The following is a 19711-nucleotide window of genomic DNA, read 5'->3' as shown; positions in this document are numbered from 1 at the left end:
AAATTTTTGTCAAAGATTGAGCAAAGCACTAGGTATCATCAGTCAAGGGCCCTGTTGCTATATCAAGCAATGTTAACATTAAAGAGCTACAAAAAGAAAGTGGAACAAAACTTGAATTGGCTCTCACTACGTTTGTTACTAAAGAGAACCCGTCCATCAGCAATATGGACACCCCGCCAGAGATATTGAAACAACATGCACGATTCGTAAGGTGTTCAACTTATGGCGTGCTGACACCTTCCCTCCCCCCACGGCAAAATAAAGTTTAACATTCTATTTTTCACTGATTTTATTTTCTTTGGCCAAATTGAATGGAAATTTGACCAAAAATGGCCAAATTGAATGGAACTACAATTAGTATTACAAGGATTGTAGACAGGCAGATACACAGAAGAAATGTCTCAGCCGAAAGCACAGAACAATTTTAAAGAATTAACTTATTCATCTTCTGGATTGAAAGTATAAAACTTTATAGAAGAACGTCTCTTAAAGCACAAGAATATTTTAAAAGGGTTTCACTGTTTGCTTCACACTTATCCACAGAATAGTGAAGAAAGTAGAGATGAAAGAGCCATTTTTGAAGTTGATCGAAATTTATGAAGAAGATTTGGAAAACAACACCTTAAACGTTTGATGGCGGAAAGAAAAATTTGGCAAAAATTTCTCTAACGGAACAAGGCACACCATGTCAATGCAACTGATTTTCTAAATATTTGTGGCAAAGCAATCTCTCCGAACATCCATATCTTACTTAATATTTTAATCACTATACCTGTATCGACCAGCACAACAGAGCGCTCCTTTTACACTTCGGAGAATCAAGACATACCTAAGAAACGTGACGTCTGAAAGTAGCCTAAATGGCTTTGCCAATCTCAATGTCCACAGGGAAATTCTAGTTGACACAAACAGTGTATATATCCATACTGACGAAGACTCAATTTTGTTTTGTAAGACAGCTAATATAGGAATATTGTGTCAGAATAAAACGTAAAATCGTATTTAATCTGCTGGGTTTTATCAATCATTCTTATAGTCCCTACTCGAAACTTGCATCCAAAGAGCTAAAATAAACTTTAAGTAATGCCTTAAATTACCGGTTTTTCTGAGGATTTTTGAAGTTTTTTGTTGATTAGCCCGCACTAGACATCACCACCCTTACTTACGGCAACTTACGTTCATTCTAAGCTTGCTTTCATTCACTCTTTTCATTTTTCTTCATTTTAAGTTTCCTTCTCTTATGGATTTCTGCTTGATTTATCAAAGTTATTTTGCTCAAACAAAGAGTTTATGCAAAATCTTTTGGATTTTACTTTTTGGTTCTCGTTTGGTTTGAACTTTTTGCTTTTTATGCAAAACTTCCTGTTTTCAATAATATAATTCAAAAGAGGCCATTAACCATTTTTATTTAAAGGGCAGTTAATAATCTTGTCAACAGAAAAAAAAATCGGCTTATGTAATTTAAAATGCATTATGGTGCAAATATTAAATATTAGTAGAGAACACTTTCTTTTTGATTTTTTCAACTTCTATCATGACCACATTTATGGACAAGCAGGGCTTTACCGTATGCAAGGTGCAATACATTAAAACAGATTGGACTAATTGACAGTGTTTTCAGATCGACGCTGTTTTGAGGTAAAGAATTCTCTATACTTTTTTACTGATACTGACAAATGTCCTTAGAAATGGAGACACAACCTAGGTTTCCCGGTACCCACAGGTATATCTTGTGGAGACAGAAAAGTTATCTATTGCCAAGAGGGTCAGTTTCCAAAAATCAAAGACAGAGAGAACGAACACAAAAATCAGTTAGTCAGTCAAAGATCGTGCAACACCCTGGTTTCATAGGTAAAGCTATAAAGAATATTGATTAATCCCATCTCCTCATAAATATATTTTCACCATCCATTCACGCGGTAGATATTCTCGAATGGGTTTGTTCCTTCTGGGCAAGAAAGCATGGTGAAATTATACCTTCTATGGACACAATGCCATCCATCTCAATTATACTTCTCTGCAAATTTTACACAAAGCTTGTTCCCAAAAATGAATGCCCGTGTTCTGCAGAGCTCATAGAAAGCTGTTTATACTCCTCCAAAGGATTAATAATACGGCTTCTAGAGATATAACAGGGTGCCAATGGGTATTCTTCTGAGTACCCACCATTCTTACTAGCTATACACTAGTATCACCGTTACGGTAGGTAAAGAAACACCTCACAAGGGATAGTCAATTCCTATGTTTAGACAGCCAGATTGCACTAAGGTCATTACTAAAAAAATACTACTGTTGCCAACAATCTATGAAAAGGGGTTGAGCCTTATATCTCGAATCGGCAAAAGAATTGTTATAAAGGGTACTTTCAATTACAACAGCAGAAAGAACTTGTTTCCCAAAGAGCAAGCTTATGAAAAATGCTGTTGCACTTATGCTATAAATAATTAACGCTTAATGCTATAACCTCTTTTGTTCTTGAGTTACTTTCGATTTACAATCAACTCAAAATCTATTATAACCAAATTTTCATGAGTTTTAGAGACCGAAAGCGTTAAGTACAGGTCTCCTCCACAGTCAAAAGTATAACGTCTTTTCAACAATCGACGGTTTAAAAGGCGTTTTATATTTTTTTTTGCTAATCTTCAACATTTTGTAAAATGTCATAAAATATATGCCATATTTCCAGGACCTTACTGGATAGTTCTTTTGAAGGACGATAAAAATTCTTCTTCAATAATTTTACTAGGTTCTTAAAAGTTTCCTCTAGGCTTCTCATACAAGCCTAGATACTCATGAAAACGCCCAAAGGTTTTTTGGGGTTAGGACGCTCATCCATAGACCAGAAGCTATCGTCAACGCAAAAGTACTGTATACACTGTTATTTGATTTAAAAATTCAATGCATGAAAACGATGCATTTTCGCGAAAGAAAAGACACAATTTTAGAGATCAGAGCGGGCATAAGTCGAATCCTCTAAGTTAACAATCTTAAACCCAACAGACTAAATTGAATGAAGAAATCCAGCACAAAAAGAAACGGAAAAGGCCATTAATATGAGTTGTGTAACCCTCATTTAACTCCCCAAAACAATTAGTAGCATTGCCTCCAATGAATACGCAATATATTTTCAATTGAAATTATTCTTTACCCGATGGTCAATATATTTGAAAGAATGAATTATTTTAGTAATTTTATAATTATTACTTCGCCATTAGTAAGCATATAGATACAGTAAACCCTGGCATTGGGGTTTTTGGACAAGCAAGATCCCCTTTCCTACTTTCATCAGGTTCACTCTATATGTAAAAAAGTCCTAGCTACATTTTTTAAGTTTAGCATTAATCCGCAAATATAAAATGGCGGGCCCAAAATAGGTCTGTCGAAACTGTATTTGAAACATAACCACAATATCACTTTTCCTTCATGGCATCCCCTTCTTAAAAGGGGATGCTTAAAGTTGAAAGTATACAATAGTTGTTCGTGTATAGTAAGTGCTCTTCATAAATTGTTTTGATAAACATAGTTATCTATTTATTTTAATTTTCTCTATCTTGTACTCCGTCCCTATGAACTATACCTAGCTCTAAGAACAACAAGCAGTTTGCAAGAATACAAAGAAACAATATTTTATTGATTAAATTTATATTAAAATATAAAATAAAAAAATGCTGTTGTATGTTGAGTCAGGAAGAGGTTCTTTGGCAGGAGCAGAGGCTTCAATGAGCAGTAAATTCGTTAGGTGAAGGATGAGCAAAAAATTGAAGCAAAATTGATTAAAAATTTTTGAGGGTTCTATTTTTTTAGTAAAATATAAAAAGGGAAGCAAAAAAAAATATACGCGAATTTTACTGAGATTCTATTTAACTTGAGGTTTAGAACCCTTGTTTGTTTTTTTTTTTTTATTTAAACTTGAAAATTATAAAAAACCAGTTCTGCTGCACTGTCTTTTTATGTAAAAATAAGCGTCTATACACAAAAGGACGAATGCAACAGAGAACAGGCTTATACAGAGTTTACAGACCGAAATTTACTGCCCAGCTACTTTCTTTTATCTAGAAAAGAAAAGAAAAGTCAATCATTTGCAGACAATAGACAATACGTTTTTCCGAACTAAAAAATTTATAAAAGGATAAACTTTAAAGACTGGCTAAATACATTACAAGAACGAAAACCTCAAGATGGTTGCGATGTCTGGTCAAGACCTTTTTTCTTCACATGTAATTATGCTTGCTATTAACAAATCCTTTTAGACTTTCCTGGAACATTTTGTGATATAGGAAAAGCACAGATACAAATGAGTTCCTTAATACTGAATTAGTCAATACAAGATAAATGCTAAATGTGAAAATGAGCACTACCTAAGGAGGGGCGGGGGTACCATGGATTAGTTTTTGGCGGAAAAGAAATTTTCTGGGCAAAAACTTTCATGGGTAAATAAGGTGTGATTTAAAAAAATTACATTTTCTAAGAGCCCCACGGAGATAAAACCATCGAAAAAGTGATGAAGAACTAATATATTATACAATATATATATATATATATATATATATATATATATATATATATATATATATATATATATATATATATATGTAGCTAAGCGTATTTTACTTATTATCAATTCTGGTACCCCTTTTATTGCAATCCTTTGAAATCAAATTTAGTCAGGAAGGTGTACTACGTGTAACAAGGTCGTAAGAAAGACGCATTTGCACTATCAAGAACGACTCAGGAGCGACTAAGGCCCAGCGGCCACGGGGCAACTGTTTTGAGACTAGAATTGCTAACTGATTGCGCATGCAACTGTTGTGTGACCATGGCCTTGAGGAAGCGAGGTCCAACCATGAGGCAATCCAGATGTTACTGGTTTCCAATCAGTCTAAAACCGGTTCCGAATGAGACCCCAGTCATGGTCACAGTTGCGTTGCAGTGCTGTCCCAGACATTTTCGGGAGCTACCGCGTTGATATTGTCCAATTATTTTGGCTCTTAACATGTTAGACCAGGAATTAAACATGAAAGTAGACTAAAAGTAGACTAATATCATGATTGTCAAAATGGCTAGTATACAATAACTGAGCAGCTAGGGGTTTTAAGTTTAAACTTTAAGGAGAAGGTTGAGAAGAAAATCGAACTGAATCATAAGAATATATGTGCACCCAGGTAGTCAAAAGAGCACATCTCCAATATCTTAGTAATTTCTAAGGGTATTAAGTTGAAACCTTCAATCATTGGTGAGGAGGGTGTCGAACAAAATCAAAGTATACTATATACACCTAAGTAATCGAAAGGGCGCGTCTGCAAAATATCAAGGGCGGCTAAGAGTATTTAGTAGACGCTTTCAGAGAATGCTGGGGGAGGATTCTAAACTAAATCAAAAGACACTATGTGCATCCATTTCGTCAAAATGATGAACCTATAATATAACAAGAATCGCTTAAAGTTGATATAATATAACAAGAATTGCTTAAAGTATAAAGCTGAAACCTTCGGTGCATGTTGAGATAAATCCCGAACAAATTGTCAAAAGACAGTATCCGCAACATGTCACGAACAGCTTTTGATATCAAGTTTAACTTTCAAGGAATGATAACTTTCGTAGAATAAATAGTTAAAATTACTAAAAATACTTTAGTTTCGCTAAAGATGGTATAACGAAGAGGTAAACCCCTCATATGCGTAATAATTTTTGTTAGTTTTAAGTTTTAATGCTGCTCCTTACTTTCAAAAACTTTTCATGTTTAATTTTCAGTGTTTTTATCAAATAATGCTAGTAAATCCCGCGCCCCCTTCATTAAAATTCTCTTGAAACTCTCTTTGAAACATTACTCCGTATATGAAAGGGACTTTTCCTCCTCAACGCCTCGCTCTTTACGGTAAAATTTGACTCTTTCTCTTAGCTTTTTTTTAAAACAGTAAACAACTTTAGCTTAAAGAGCGGGGCGTTGAGGAGGAAAAGCCCCTTTCACATACGGAGTAATTTCTGTTCGTTTTAAGTTTTAATATTGCTCCTTACTTTCATTTAAAAAAACTTATTTAATTTTATTTAATTTTTTATTTAATTTCTGGACGTTTTTGAATTAATGCATGGTTTGATCTTGGCTCTCCACAGATTAGTAATTAAAACGAAACTTGCATATTATTTAATTGCAATTAATCGGAAGATTTTGAGAAAAAAGGAGCGAGGGAGGAGGCCTAGTTGCCCTCCAATTTTTTGATTACTTAAAAAAGCAACTAGAACTTTTAATTTTTTACAAACATTTTCATTGGTAAGAAATATACGTAACTTACGAATTAATTTACGTAACGAACTTCTATATTCGTATGTTTTTATTGCGTGTAGGAGGGGGTTCAACCCTCGTCGACTCGCTCTTTACCCTAAAGCTTAAATTTTGTCCCAATTCCTTAAGAATGAGCTCTGAATCACAAAGGTCGTCGAATAAATAGTTGAAATTACTAAAAATACTTTAGCGTAAAGATTGAGGTATAACGAGGAGGTAAACCCCTCATATGCGTAATAATTTTTGTTCGTTTTAAGTTTTAATGCTGCTCCTTACTTTCAGTAGAAAAAAACTTTACATATTTATTTTTTCATTGTTTTTTCAAATAATGCTAGAAATTCCTGCGCCCCTTCATCAACACTTTTCACAACACTTTTTTTTTTGATTCTACCAATTAATACAATCCTTAGATAAGACATTCAGCTTTTTATAGATTTACTTCGATAGTTCCGTCTTTATTTTCTTCAAATTTAAAAAGACAATATGCTTCTTTCGATTTTTTTGTTTTTCTTCTATCAATCAAACAGTTCGTGGTAACGAACTGTAGTAAGGAGCGACCCGGCTCACTAGTAAACGAAACTCTAAAAAACGGAATTTTGATGCTAAAATATACATCAAAAGAATCGGATTTTTATGCTGATTTTAAATATATATGTTTCATCAAATTTAGTCTTTGTCATCAAAAGTTACGAGCCTGAGAAAATTTGCCTTATTTTGGAAAATAGGGGATAAACCCCCTAAAAGACATAGAATCTTAGCGAAAATCACAAATCGCATTTGGCGTATCAGAGAACCCTATAGCGAAAATTTCAAGCTCCTATCTAAAAAAATATGGAATTTCGTATTTTTTGCCATAAGACAAATATTCTACTTACATAATGTCTTAGGCTTAAATCACGGCTGCGTGTTTATTTGTTTTGTTTTTTCCCAGGGGTCATCTTATCAACCAAGTGGTCCTAGAATGTCGCAAGAGGGCTCATTCTAACGGAAATGAAAAGTTCTAGTGCCCTTTTTAAGTGACCAAAAAATTGGAGGGCACCTAGGCCCCCTCCCAAGCTCATTTTTTCTCCAAAGTAAAGGGATCAAAATTTTGAGATAGTCATTTTGTTCCACATAGTCAAAAACCATAATAACTATGTCTTTGGGAATGGCTTACTCCCCCACAGTCCCTGGGGGAGGGGCTGCAAGTTACAAACTTCGACCAGTGTTTACATATAATAATGGTTATTGGGAAGTGTACAGACGTTTTCAGGGGATTTTTTTTTGGTTTTGGGGGTGTGGTTGAGGGGAAGGGGCTATGTGGGAGGATCTTTCCTTGGAGAAATATGTCATGGGGGAACATAAATTTAATGAATAGGACGCAGGATTTTCTAAAATTACTACAAGAAAATAATGAAAAAATAAACATGGAAAAGTTTTTTTTTTTCAATTGAAAGTAACGAGTGGCATTGAAACTTAAAAACAAACAGAGATAATTACGCATATGAGGGGTTCTAAAATAATTTAGCATAAAGAGTATTTAGGAGGAGATAAATACCTCGCTCTTTATTCTATAATATTTTTAGTAATTTCAACTATTTATTCTACGGCCTTTCTGATTCAGGTGTCATTCTTAAAGAATTGGGACAAAACTTACGATTTAGTGTAAAGAGCAAGGTATTAACGAGGGTTTAAATCCCCTCATATACATAATAAAAATCTAAGAATATAAAAGTTTGTTACGTAAGTTAATTCTTAAGTTACGTATATTTTTTACTAATAAAAACACTCGTTAAAAATTATAATTTATAGTTGCCTTTTTATGTAACTGAAAAATTGTAGGGCAACTAAGCCTCTTTCCCCACCCCTTATTTCTCAAATTTATTTCTACAAAATTTCATTTTAATAATTTATGTGCGGATAGCCAAAATCAAACATGCATTAATTCAAAAACGTTCAGAAATTAAATAAAAAAAAACTAGTTTTTTTTTAACTGAAAGTAAGGAGCGACATTAAAACTTAAAACGAATAGAAATTACTCCGTATATGCAATTGTTTGTCCCCTCCGCAATCCCTCGCTCTTTACGCTAAAGTTTGACTCTGCCACAATTCTACTTTTTAAAACAATTAAAAGCTTTAGCGTAAAGAGCGAGGGATTGCGGAGGGGACAACCGATTGCATATAGGGAGTAATTTCTGTTCGTTTTAAGTTTTAATGTCGCTCTTACTTTCAATTAAAAAAAAGTTTTTTTTTATTTAATTAAACAAAAAGACTTACTGTCCAGTAGCTCCCAGCCAAACAGCTGCTTCTTTCCCCGTCATTATTTGCTGTATGTATGTGAGTGTATGTTCTTCAGCAGCCAAAGCTGGAGGAGCTGGAGCAGCCTTGTTTGATGTTTGTGGATGTTTTGATGTTTGATGTCTGATGTTTGCAGCCTTGTTGGACTGTTCTACCTAGAGCTTAAAAAAAACGCTTGCTTAGAAAAATAAAATTCAAGAAGTTCTAGAAGAAATTGTCGTTTGTGATTCCAATATGATGTAATGCTATTTTCCGCCCTTAATTTTTATATTGATAAAGGTTTTCATTTGTGATTTTTAAATTTTGAAAAGGAAACTCATTTTCCTGAAAAAGAAAAAGTAAGTTTCATACACCTGGCCCCTGAAAGAGTGACTTTATTGTTTTAAACCAATTAAAAGTCATTAAAACTTGTGTGAAAACAGACGAGATAGTATGTTAACCCCCTCCCCCAAAGGTAGCGCAAAAATTACGTTTTTAAAACTCTGGATGGCTTATAAGACTGTCAAATATTTCACAACTCTAGCATTTTGATACTAAGTATTTAGACTAGAAAATACTAAAAAAAAAAAAAACAGCAAATGTGAAACGCAAGGGATTCAAGTATTAACTCTCCGTTTTCAATAAAATGAAATTTAACTTTCGTGAAAATAAAGGGGATAGTTTGGAATCTGCCACGAAGTTAATCCAAGAGCTCCATTTTTAAAGCTTTGAATTTGGAGTACTCATAAACATGACAAATATATAAAAATTCCAATATCCTAAGACCAAACATCTAGACAAAATAGATTAGAAGCCGCAAATCGAAAACCTGAGAATTCGTAGCCTAACACTATATTTGTGGTATAGCTCAGAGTAATCTCAGAAACCTTAGACATACAAAATATTTTGGCTCACACTTATCAAGGCAAAAAGTAACTCAGGTTTTGAAATGTTAGTCAGTCCAACACTTAAAAAAGGTTATTATTGTAAATAAACAGCTTATTTATTTCAGGATTCGTTCTTCATTAATTGGAACAGAAAGTGAAACTTTAGCTTAAAGTATTTACTGAAAAAGAATTTAACTAAAAACAGCTTTTGTGTTCGAAGGTTCATCCTTTAATATTTGGGAGAAAAAGTAAAACTTTAGCGTAACGAGCGAGTTATTGAGGATTGTCCAACCATCCTCAAATACTGAATAATTTCTGTTTGTTTTAAGTTTCAATATTGCTCCTTGCTTTCAGTTGAAATTACTTGTTTTTTGTTTAATTATCAGCAAATAATGGTATTTTAAAGTAAAATAGGATCGGAAGCTGCAATCAGGGTTGCCACCCAGTGAAAAAATCACTAGATGTTAATGATAGGTTGATTTAGATATTTCAATATTGAAGTTTCAATATTGCTCCTTGCTTTCAGTTGAAATTACTTGTTTTTTGTTTAATTATCAGCAAATGATGGTATTTTTAAGTAAAATAGGATCGGAAGCTGCAATCAGGGTTGCCACCCAGTGAAAAAATCACTAGATGTTAATGATAGGTTGATTTAGTGATTTTCTTCAATAGTCTAGGGATTTATGTGCTGATTTAGTGATTTTTGTAGGTAATATGAAAATTACTGTAAATAGTGATAAATCACTAGGGGTGGCAACCCTGGCTGCAGTCATGACATAAATTCGTGTCGCAGCAATGTGGTGTTTTTTGCCAAAACAGGGTCAATATAAAAAGAAAGGCAAATTATAAGATAACCAATAAAGTTTTCACGATTTGATACCCTAAATAGGAGGTTTTCAGCCCACAAACGACTCTATAGCATGCGAATCAGGTCTTATAGCGTAAAGTCAATACCAAATGAGTTCTGTCTTTATTCATAAATCATCACCTGATAATTACACGAATGTTGCGGTGAATACGAAAGCTGTTGATCAATCCTTAGCACATGATGATTTTTTAAAGTAATTTTCGTTGGAAACCTTCATTGTCTTTTTACGCAATAATTCAGTAAGGCAGTTACATGATAAATGATTTGACAACAAGCCAGTTCATGTGCTGTCATTCACATAATTGATGTTTGTAAGCAGTGACAAGAACCCCAAAACTCTGACTAATATTTCGGGGCTCTTTGCAATCAAAGGATACAATAGGTTTATGGATGAAGTGGGCATACGCACTCTGCACCTGAAGAAGTATAACACGTTGAATAAATTCCAGTTTTTTCTTGGTCAATTCTGTCCATTTAATATCCTCTAAAATTTACGTTAATATGAGTGGACCATCATGTTTTTCGTCGAAAAATTATCGTCCAAGAATTATTCACGACGTATAAAAAATAATATAGTTAGATAATCAACAAAACGAGGGTAATATCAGCCAGTGGACAGAAAAGAAGTGAAGAGGACAAAAGAAGATATTTCAGCAAGCACCTCCGCCAAGCCGTCTTCAGTGGACACTGCTCGAGTTTACTTCAAAAGCTAGTTTTCCTTCTCTCTCTTTTTTTTTTTTTTTTTAACTTGGCGGAGGTTCTTGCCAGAGCATCTGGTACTCAATTATTAATCTAAGAGTGAACATCTTGTGGAGGCGTCTTATACCATTCCAAAAACCACGTTGTTCTTCTCTTAAAACTTTATCTACATCTCTAATTCTAAAATGTGTAATCATACTAAGTAATTTGCCTCTCTACCTCTATAATTACCACGCTCATTCTTATCACCTTTCTCAGAGAGGGGTTTAATTAGTGTTTTCCGAAAATCTCTAGATGCTTCCCCTTTTTCGAAAATCATATTCACAATATTCACTAACCTCACAACCACCATATAAAAATAGTTTTTTAATCCTTTTAGTACTGTCATTAATTCTTTGTAAGAAAAGAATTCTTTCTTCACATCCAAAGTGTCAACCAACTTTTTCACTTTACTCTATATCTTTTCCTGCAACTCTATCACGTTTTAACATATTCTCAAAATGTTCTGCTCATGTCTCTTTCCTTATATTTAGTTGTGTCCCCGTCCCTATCTTTAACTGGGACAAGCCCAGGTTGACGACTCGCTCTAAATTTATTAGCAAGCCAGTACAATATTTTACTAATATGTCGTCTAGCTACATCACCACGATACCCGGCAATTTTATCAATGACCTTTTTTGCCGTGCTAGTAGTTTCTTAATGCCTTTTATAGCCGTGCAAAACCGCCAACACTAGATTCTCTTCAGTTTACCTTGCATAATTTAGCCAAATTAATATACTTTCAACGTAACACCTTAAGATAGTATTTCTAAAAAAATGTTATTCGCGATGCTTTTCTCAGACCACACTGCCGTTCTATGACGAACAAATAAATTTTCAAATAGGGATGGATCTATTTATTTAGACAGTGAATAAACAGGTACAAAAGTGCAGATATTTTTATCACATATATATCATCATCAGTACGATCTGATGACGAGCCCGATTTGAAAACTTATTTGTTAGCCAAATTGGCAGGCTGAGAAAGAGCTTATTTTTATTGGAATAGAATCGCTAGAAAATAACTGAATAAAAAAACAAACAAAATGAAAATTTATGAATTATGTGTAAAAAATAATAGAAGACTTGAAATATGGGAGGATGAAAGACCCTCTTAGGGATGTACTTCAGGGCCGTATAGTCCTCAGTTATGATTTTTTTTTTTTTGGGGGGGGGGGGGTCCACAACAAACTTTAAAAAACGCATTTTTTTATATTCATTTAAAGAAAATTTCGAGTCGGTCTAATTGCACGGGGAGGGGTTTCAAACCTCCAAACCCCCCTGGGTGCGGCCTTGGTTTACCTGTTCTTTATAACCTTGACCATACCTTAAAAACTGATTAAGAGCAAGAGCCGCAAGTTTTTTTCTTTTTTAGTTTTTATTTTTTACCTTTTTTTAGTTTTTTTGTAGTTTTTACCTTTTTTAGTTTTTCTTCTTCTTTTGTATTAATGCTAAAGCCAAAGTTCGAGCCTGGAACCTTTCAGACCTAGAACCTGGAACATAACGCTTTACCAACTCAGCTACTTTGGCTTGAATACATCCGTTTTGGGCAGCTTCCTCAGCTATTGCCATTGTAGGTTCTTCAGTCATTTTGCAATTAGTAATTTCTCTTTTAATGATCTTCTTACAATTAAAAATTTATCTTTGAACGATTTTCTTAAATACCTGTGTTCTGGTCGTCATTTATATTCCCTGTGCACCGGTCGTCATTTGTGTCCCAGTATCCCAGTCTGTAATTTCTCTTTGAATGTCCCAGTCGTCATTTATATTCCCTCTGTCTCAGTCGTCATTTGTGTCCCGGTCTGTAATTTCTCTTTTGAGTGTTTTTTCTTTTTAGTTTTTTACCTTTTTTCAGTTTTAGTTTTCTTCTTTATTTTTCAGCGTCACTATGAAATACATATCGCCGAACCTTAGTTTTTTTAACTAAAATCTGGTAGGCATTGATGACCTTATCCAAGTCAAAATCCCAAACCCATCAAACATGATTGCTATCATTTTCAGTTTTGACTCTTGCTGTCCAGGTGGATTTTCATCTAACTGCGCGGTTTTGCGTTCTTTAGCCGCAATCCTGTTTTCTTGCTGTTCTTGTGCATGCTTTCTTTTCTTACTTTCTCTATCAGCTGCAAGTTTTTTGGCATAGACTCTTTGAGCAGCTTCCTTGGCGGTTGCCATTGTAGGTTCTTCAGTCATTTTACAATTAAACATTTTTCCGTCCACAATCTTCTTACAATTAAAAATTTGTCTTGGAACGATTTTCTTAAATACTTTTAATGACGTCATTGTCATAACAAACATGACGACAACTAACTTCATGACGACATGATGACATGACGTCACTCGACAGACACACAGACAACTTATTTTTAAATATATAAAACTAGCTGTTGGGGTCAAAATCCCAAACCCATCAAACATGATCGCTATCATTTTCAGTTTTGACTCTTGCTGTCCAGGTGGATTTTCATCTAACTGCGCGGTTTTGCGTTCTTTAGCCGCAATCCTGTTTTCTTGCTGTTCTTGTGCATGCTTTCTTTTCTTACTTTCTCTATCAGCAGCAAGTTTTTTGGCATAGACTCTTTGAGCAGCTTCCTTGGCGGTTGCCATTGTAGGTTCTTCAGTCATTTTACAATTAAACATTTTTCCATCCACAATCTTCTTACAATTAAAAATTTGTCTTGGAACGATTTTCTTAAATACTTTTAATGACGTCATTGTCATAACAAACATGACGACAACTAACTTCATGACGACATGACGTCACTCGACAGACACACAGACAACTTATTTTTAAATATATAAAACTAGCTGTTGGGGTGGCGCTTCGCGCCCCCCAAGCCCCCTCGCGCGCGTAAGTCGTTACGCGCCATATTAGTTTTTTTGTAGTTTTTACCTTTTTTAGTTTTTTTCTTCTTTTGTATTAATGCTAAAGCCAAGGTTCAAACCTGGAGCCTCTCGGACCTAGAACCTGAAACATAACGCTTTACCAACTCAGCTACTTTGGCTTGAATACATTCGTTTTGAGCAGCTTCCTCGGGTGTTGCCATTGTAGGTTCTTCAGTCATTTTACAATTAGAAATTTCTCTTTCAATGGTCTTCTTACAATTAAAAATTTGTCTTTAAACGATATTCTTAAATACCCGTGTCCTGGTCGTCATTTATATTCCCTGTGTCCCGGTCGTCATTTGTGTCCCGGTATCCCAGTCTGTAATTTCTCTTTGAGCGTCCCGGTTGTTATTTATATTCCCTCTGTCCCGGTCGTCATTTGTGTCCCAGTCTGTAATTTCTCTTTGAGTGTTTTTTCTTTGTAGTATTTTTTAGTTTTTTACATTTTTTCTTTTTTCAGTTTTCTTTTTCTTCTTTATTTTTCAGCTTCACTATGAAATACATATCGCCGAACCTTTGTTTTTTTAACTAAAATCTGGTAGGCATTGATGACCTTATCCAAGTCAAAATCCCAAACCCAATCATCATTGCTATCATTTTCAGTTTTGATATGTTTTGACTCTTGCTGTCCAGGTGGATCTTCATCTAACTGCGCGGTTTTGCGTTCTTTAGCCTCAAGCCTGTTTCCCTGCTGTTCTTTTGATTCCTCGGCACACTTTCTTTTCTGACTTTCTCTATCAGCAGCAAGTTTTTTGGCATAGACTCTTTGAGCATCTTCATCGACTTTTGCCATTGTAAGTTCATCAGTCATTTCAAACTTAAACATTAATAGATTTCTACGTGAACATATATGTCTTAAATATCTTTAATGACGTCACCGTCAGAGCAAAAATGATGACAACTAACTTCATGACGTCAGTCAACACAGAAACATTTTTTTGTAGTTTTTACCTTTTTTAGTTTTTTTCTTCTTTTGTATGAATGCTAAAGCCAAGGTTCAAACCTGGAGCCTCTTGGACCTAGAACCTGAAACATAACGCTTTACCAACTCAGCTACTTCAGCTTGAATACATTCGTTTTGAGCAGCTTCCTCGGGTGTTGCCATTGTAGGTTCTTCAGTCATTTTACAATTAGAAATTTCTCTTTCAACAGTCTTCTTACAATTAAAAATTTGTCTTTGAACCATATTCTTAAATACCTGTGTCCTGGTCATCATTTATATTCTCTGTGTCCTGGTCGTCATTTGTGTCCTGGTATCCCAGTCTGTAATTTCTCTTTGAGTGTCCTGGTCGTTATTTATATTCCCTCTGTCCTGGTCGTCATTTGTGTCCCAGTCTGTAATTTCTCTTTGAGTGTTTTTTCTTTTTAGTATTTTTTAGTTTTTTACATTTTTTCTTTTTTCAGTTTTCTTCTTTATTTTTCAGCTTCACTATGAAATACATATCGCCGAACCTTTGTTTTTTTAACTAAAATCTGGTAGGCATTGATGACCTTATCCAAGTCAAAATCCCAAACCCAATCATCATCTCTATCATTTTCAGTTTTGATATGTTTTGACTCTCGCTGTCCAGGTGGATATTTATCTAGCTGCGCGGTTTTGCGTTCTTTAGCCTCAAGCCTGCTTCCTTGCTGTTCTTTTGATTCCTCGGCATGCTTTCTTTTCTGACTTTCTCTATCAGCAGTAAGTTTTTTGGCATAGACTCTTTGAGCATCTTCATCAGCTTTTGCCATTGTAAGTTCATCAGTCATTTTAAACTTAAACATTAATAGATTTCTACGTGAACATATATGTCTTAAATATCTTTAATGACATCACCGTCATAGCAAAAATGACGACAACTACCTTCATGACGTCAGTCGACACAGAAACATGACGTCACCTGACAGACAGACAATTTATTTTTATATATATAGATATAATTTTTATTTAGATTCCAAAGTCTAACACTATGTAAATAAGGAAATTCACCCATGGGAATCCAACTAAGAGATAAAGGCACAAACATGACAAACTATGAGTAATTAGGCAGTACAGTAGCTTCCCATTGTGACAAAAAAAAAAAACTATGCATCAGAATAGCCAAAGCAGTATTACAGATTTTAACCAATCTGAAAATCAACAGTATACTCACAGAACTTGAAGCCCCAACTGTTACTGAGCAAAATTTTTTTTCTGTTCTCAGTTGATCAATAGAATGCAAAAAGCTAATTGTAGAACAGGAGAAACCCTGTTTGAAAATCACTGTCTTTGCTGGATCATCTGGCAAGATCATGTCAGCAATGACAAGATCTGTACTTGTACATAACAAAAAAATTGTCTCTGTGGTGAGGCAATGAGGATGCCATTACCTTGGACATATTCTTTGTCTGCCAGATAAACAATGCTAATCCACTGGGAGGAGTATTTGAGAGGTAGTGCTATAGCATTGCCTATGGTAAAGGTCATATGGTTGCAATTTTTTCTACCAGAGGTACTTAGTATGGAAGGGATTGTTATATAAAATTCACGGGGGCTCATTTGATTGAAAATTGAGTTCTAGTGCCACTAGTAAGAGTCAAAAGTGATTGGAGGGCAACTAGCCATCCTAACCATGCTGTTTTTCCCCAAATATATCAGATCTACCCTCCTTGTGCCCTTTTTTCAAAAACCCATCTGACAAACATTTTGAGATAATCATTTTGTTAAAACTACTTTGCACATCAGAAAAGTTAAACTTCTCGGTTAAGACAGTTCCCCAGGGCCAGGGGGACCAGAATAGCCCTAGTGTTCCTCCACAGACAGGAGCATTTAAACAAGAAATGCCAGTTTTCAGGAAAACAAAATACAGTCATGCATAGAAAAAACACTGTATCAGATGCACAAACATATCTAATATTTCATAAAAATATTTTAGCTAATTCTTAGAAATGAAAATTATAAAAAATTTCATGTACAAAATTATTGCTCAATTAATGAAATAGAAACAATAGCATGGACAGCATCTTTGAAAGAGATGGAAATAAATTTTGTTTATAAATCTTCACGTAAGGTTAAATTATAATAGCTGTGGCAGCCAGAAGCAACTTATAATCAAACCTTTACTTTATGCCAAGGAAATTTAAAGATGTAAAAAAAAAAATCCAAGACAGTGACTAGTACTTCCACAGCTCACTTGCTAAAACTGTTAAGGTAGGGGAAGACAATGGATTAATATAGATTGGCTAAAGCTAAAAATAAATTTTCTTTCTGTTCCTCACCCCCTCTTGCCAGCAAATTAAATTAAACAGATTACACATTTAATTTACCTATTAACTAGGTGATGGAACAAATTTCAACCCTAGAGAGGTATAATCTGAGAAGCAATATTAAAAAGAACTGGTCATGTTGATATTAAGGTTGACTTATTATAATGCATCTTTTAATAATAAGTAATACACCTCTGATTTGTAAAACAATATTTTACTTGTAATATATAACATAAAGTAGTTTATTTCTATTCCCTTTTAGGCCTAATAGTATCATACATTTTTTTTCATTTTTGAAAACGATTTTCATAAGTTATACTGCAAGTCTCTTCTTCAGCAAACATTTTAACACTAACACAAACCATTTTCCTCACAAAAAGGGAAGACTGAGAAATGATTATCCTATTCATATTAATACAAAGGATGCAAGACATTGAGACCTGTCTCTAAAAGACAAAATATTTATTGACTCTTACCCTGATACATGATATGCAATTCTGTAGAAGCAGCATAAGGCAAAACAAGAGGAAGTAGGATGCGACCAAAAACCATCTTTAGAACTGGGCTATAACATATTTATATTCATTCCAATAATATGGTTTGCAGTACCAACTAGGAAAAGTAAATACTAATTACTCAAAAATATTTAAATATAATTTATTGGGTCCTCTGCTGTATTGATCTACAGTATGGGTCTACATGCTAAAGTATATCCCAGGAAGGTATTTTAAAGTACCCACATCTACTCCTTCCCCTCTAGAGTGTCCTGAAATTTGCCTAAATGATGGGTCAATGCATATTGAAATTTTGACAAAACACTTTTTTACCTAAATTTTCAACTACCAGTTTCTTTTTCTCTGCCTTTAGTTCTGAAAATGCAATTTCTGTTATTTCCATAGAATTCTGAGCCATATCAATATTTTTTTCAAAATTTAGGAAATGTATTAGCATATCTTTAAAACCTTATAAATGGGATTGAGCAATGTGAAGCTGAAAACAATTTTGTTGTACTTCATTCAAGCAGAAGATCTATTTTGCAAGGTTTCACTTTTATAACACATATATTTTTAAAGGTCATCAAAGGTTAGGACCCTCTAGAGAAAAAAGGGAGCAGTTAGGTAGTTCAAAATACTTTCAGGGGACAAAATTTGGCCTGTAAACCCATCCCTGAAAGTTTAATTTGGTAAAACTTTAGTTAATTGACTTCTTGCTATCTTGGAAAGGGTTTAGGTTAGGAAAATAAAACTTTCAGGGATAGGTCTGCAGGCTACATTATGTCCTGGGAAGGTATTTTAAAGTACCCACCTCAACTCTTTCTCCCTCTAGAGGGCCCTGAAATTTGCCAACATGACTGGTCTATAGGCCTACCAATTGAAATTTTGACAAAACAACATTTTACCTTAATTTTCAGTTACTAGTTGCTTTTTCTCTGCCTTTAGTTCTAAAAATGCAATTCTGCTATTTGAGTAGAATTCTGAGCCATATCAATGGTTTTTTTTTCAAAATTTAGGAAATTTAATTGCATATCTTTAATCCTTATAAAAAAGAATTGAGCAAAGTCATGAAGCTAAAAATAATTTTGTTGTACTTCAATTAAGCAGAAGATCTATTTTGCAGGGTTTCAATTTTATAACACACATATTTTAAAAGGTCGTCAAAGGTCAGGGCCCTCTAGAGAGGGGAGTGGAGGTAATTGCTTCAAAATAACTTCCAAGGATATACTTTAATTGGTAGATTCATCCCTGAAAGTTTCATTTTCTTAACCTAAACCCTTTCTGAGATAGCAAGAAGTCAATTAACTAGAAGTTTACCTTCCCAACCTAACCCCTTTCCAAGATAGCAAGAGATAACTAAACTAGAATTTAACCTTAATGCTTATTACACCTTAAAAATGAATCTGTAATAACCAATGAGTTTGAAAGTTTGATGTCAATAATTTGACCCATTTAGGGACCAAAAAACTGAAGAGAAATTTATTATTTTCAAGGATATATCAAGCACTTGAAACAAAATGTCATAAATGTTAAAAGCCTTCTATTTTACTGGATCGAAAACAATGAATTTGGATTAAGTACGCAATGCATGGTATATATTTAAGGGCTGGCTGGAATGGCAGCCTAAGTGCAGACAAAATGTCGGAGGAGCTTGATGATGGTGATAGAGGGAATATCCGACCAGCGTTGCAACGTTTTCTGTCTATGAATATGTTCCCTGAGTATCGTAAATGTCACACTTAAGCCCTGTCTTAATTGATGTATCGGCTTGCCTTTAGTTGGTAGATTAAATAAGGCGTGGCTTCTTGACTTAAATATAAAGAATTGTCAATTCATTCATATCAGCAAAATGAATCCTTGTCAATTCTATTTTCTTTGAAGCCATCCAATCCTCTTTGTAAATAACGAGTGAGATTTTTTATTCACAGTGAACTAAATTTCAGCACCCATCTGTGGCTAGTTAAGTATAAGCCTTCCGTGTGATCCTCCCTATATTAAAAAAAGCATACAACAGTTTTGAAAGACGTGCCACCAAACTTATATCCAAGGGGTGGAAGCTTTTCTACTCTTGAAGACTAGC

At 34.3% G+C, this 19711-nt stretch overlaps 2 long non-coding RNA genes across 2 annotated transcripts; both read right to left on the bottom strand.

Annotated features, from left to right (window-relative positions):
• Positions 1-3610: 3610 nt before the first annotated feature.
• Positions 3611-10122, bottom strand: LOC136038027 (uncharacterized). Its single transcript, XR_010620112.1, has 2 exons — positions 8537-10122; positions 3611-4052 (listed from the first exon to the last, which is right to left on the bottom strand). It is a non-coding gene; the product is annotated as an uncharacterized LOC136038027 (long non-coding RNA).
• Positions 10123-12385: 2263 nt separating this feature from the next.
• LOC136038026 (uncharacterized) lies at positions 12386-19278 on the bottom strand. Its single transcript, XR_010620111.1, has 2 exons — positions 19213-19278; positions 12386-17749 (listed from the first exon to the last, which is right to left on the bottom strand). It is a non-coding gene; the product is annotated as an uncharacterized LOC136038026 (long non-coding RNA).
• Positions 19279-19711: the final 433 nt, after the last annotated feature.

This window comes from Artemia franciscana, chromosome 17, assembly GCF_032884065.1.
Source record: "Artemia franciscana chromosome 17, ASM3288406v1, whole genome shotgun sequence".
NCBI classification, from domain to species: domain Eukaryota; kingdom Metazoa; phylum Arthropoda; class Branchiopoda; order Anostraca; family Artemiidae; genus Artemia; species Artemia franciscana.
This window is presented reverse-complemented; position numbering and strand designations above follow the sequence as displayed.